General features: G+C 68.1%; 1 non-coding gene and 1 pseudogene across 1 annotated transcript; both read left to right on the forward strand.

The window, feature by feature from the left end:
• Positions 1-1,133: 1,133 nt before the first annotated feature.
• Positions 1,134-1,286, forward strand: LOC143694577 (5.8S ribosomal RNA). Its single transcript, XR_013183159.1, has one exon. It is a non-coding gene; the product is annotated as a 5.8S ribosomal RNA (ribosomal RNA).
• A 909-nt stretch (positions 1,287-2,195) lies between these two features.
• Positions 2,196-2,500, forward strand: part of LOC143694586 (28S ribosomal RNA) — a 4,977-nt pseudogene continuing 4,672 nt past the window's right edge.

Consider the following 2,500-nt stretch of genomic DNA (forward strand, 5'->3'; position numbering starts at 1 on the left):
GTCTCTGGCACGCGCGGCGCCGCATCCGGCGCCTCTCCTCCCCTTAACAGTTTTTTCTCCTCGAACGCACAGCGGTAGCGCCATCGTCCACTGGCCGACCCCTGGCTCGACCGCCTGCCCACTGCTGGGGAGCGAGTGCTCGGCAGGCCCTCCGGCAGCGGAGGCCCGGGAGCACGCACGACCCCGTGCCGAGCGGCGGCGGCACCGCTCGACGGGTGTCTCTCCCTGCGGGGACGGTTGGCCGGAAGGCGCCCACCATCGCCCGGCCACGGTCCCGTCCCAGGCCCCGCTTGTCAAGTCCTCCATCACCCTTTCCGGCCGCGTGTGGGCCGCAGAAAGGCATGCGAGGTGGCCGTGGGGGCACTTCCCCCCGCCCGGTCTCCGCGTGCCTGAGGCAAGGGGCCCCGGCGGTGCGGCGGTGGTGGTCCCGGGAGCGCGGCCCCAGCAGCGGCGGGGTCTGCTGTCTGGCAGGCCACGGGTTCTGGCGACGCCATCTCGGGTCTCAGTGGCGCCCGCCTCCGGGGCCGGCGGCGGAGCGTGTCTGCTGGTCGCTCGCCCGCCTGGCAAGGGAGCGGTCCCGCGGGAGGTGCATTGGTGGGGGCCGGTCGCCGTCGCATACCGTCTCAAGCCGGGGCAAGGCCATGCACTGGGGAAAGAGAAAAGCCGGCTGCACAGCAGTGTGGCAATGCTGCACGAGGCCTGTGCCGTCGAGGACTGAGGGAAGCCGGCGTGTGCGGGGCCAGATGGCCGCGCGCCCCTGGCCGTGTGCCGTGTGTGTTGTGCGTGTAGTCCCAAGAAAGCGAGAAGTGGGTGGGCCACCATGCTCCCCCACGTTTTGGCGCAGGCCACGTGGCCCCCAGCACGGAGGCCGGGCCGAGCCCGGGCACCTAGGCCGCCTCCGAAGGACGGCGTTTGCGAGGTCGGCATCTCCCCTCGCGGGGGGAGGCGGTTGGGGGCATGGGCTCCCCCGCCTCTTGGCCGGCCTTCAGAGAGTGGGTTCCTCCAGTTGTTTTTTTTTCCCCTTTTGTTTCTGTGTGCTCGTACAGTCGAAGCCAGGCACGTGCCCACGCGTCCTCGGCGCCAGAGTAATAAAAAGGGGCCCGCTTGGCATGAGCGGTGCCCGAAAGGCAGACGACTCTTAGCGGTGGATCACTCGGCTCGTGCATCGATGAAGAACGCAGCTAGCTGCAAGAATTAATGTGAATTGCAGGACATATTGATCATCGACACTTCAAACGCACTTGCGGCCCCAGGTTCCTCCAGGGGCTACGCCTGTCTGAGCGTCGCTTGACGATCAATCGCCATCCAGGGGCTACGCCGGTGGTGCAGCTGGGGTCGCTTTGCAGGCCCGTCGCCCGCGGCGGGCAGTGGCAGCAGCGGCGTCCCGCCAGTGCCCGGAGGGAAGGTAGTCAGGGGTTCGGCGAGGGAAGTGTTTCCCTAGGCGGCCTCGATCCCTTCCCTGTGGCTCGGCAGGCATCGTCGCAGTTGCAGTCGTCGTCGTCATCATCGCCACGCAGGGCCTTCGTCCCCCTAAATGCAGACTCAGGGAGCGCTGCGGAGCGAGCCACTCGCGGAGCGAGCCACCAGGGCGGAGCTCGTCCTCCCCAGGACCGTGCCATGGATGCGGTGGCGCGGCAGCCTGGGAAGAGCAAGAGACAGCGTCGAAAGGTGCCACCGAGGGCCGAGAGAAAGAGAGAGGAGGGTGAGAAGGGGAGGCAAGGCGCGGGCCTCGCCCCTGGCCTCCCCCCACTGCATGGGCGGCTGTCTGCGGGTGGGTACCGCAGTGGTACCATGCCATGCTGCCGCACGCGTGCGCGAGGCGAGAGCGCCAGGGACAGGGGTTCCGATCCCCTCCTCCCTTCGCAGGCCCCCTCCTCTTCTGTCACGGTTTTGGGGCGTGCCGAGTGGCACTGTTGCTCCTCTCTCTCTCCCTGACGAGGCCATCACGCGCGCCGCTGCCCGGCCAGTCCTCCCGCGCGGGTCGGTCTCCGCCGCGTTTCCTTTTCGGTTCTTTTCTCCAGGATGGGGCTCTCCGTCTCCTTGTTGCTCGCTCGCGCGCACGTGCACTGTCTCTCTCTCTGACTCCCTCTGGGAGCGTGGACAGGAGGGGGGGCGGGCGGCGTAGCGGGCGGGGGATACAAGGCGGCCATCTCTGTGCAAGCCCCCGTGCGCAGCGCGGCCAAGCTTTGGGCTTGCGACCTCAGATCAGACATGGCAACCCACAGAATTTAAGCATATTAGTCAGCGGCGGAAAAGCAACTAACAAGGATTCCCTCAGTAATGGTGAGCAAAGAGGGAAAAGCCCAGCGCCGAATCCCGGTCCCGCGGTGGGGCGCGGGACATGTGGCGTACAGAAGCCCCCCTCCCCGGCGGCGCTCTTGGGGGACCCAAGTCCTTGTGATCGAGGCTGCAGCCCGCGGACGGTGTGAGGCCGGTAGCGGCCCCCCGGCGCGCCGGGCCCGGGGCTTCTCGGAGTCGGGTTGCTTGGGAACGCAGCCCA

The sequence above is a fragment of the Agelaius phoeniceus genome, chromosome 7 (assembly GCF_051311805.1).
Source record: "Agelaius phoeniceus isolate bAgePho1 chromosome 7, bAgePho1.hap1, whole genome shotgun sequence".
Taxonomy (NCBI): Eukaryota; Metazoa; Chordata; class Aves; order Passeriformes; family Icteridae; genus Agelaius; species Agelaius phoeniceus.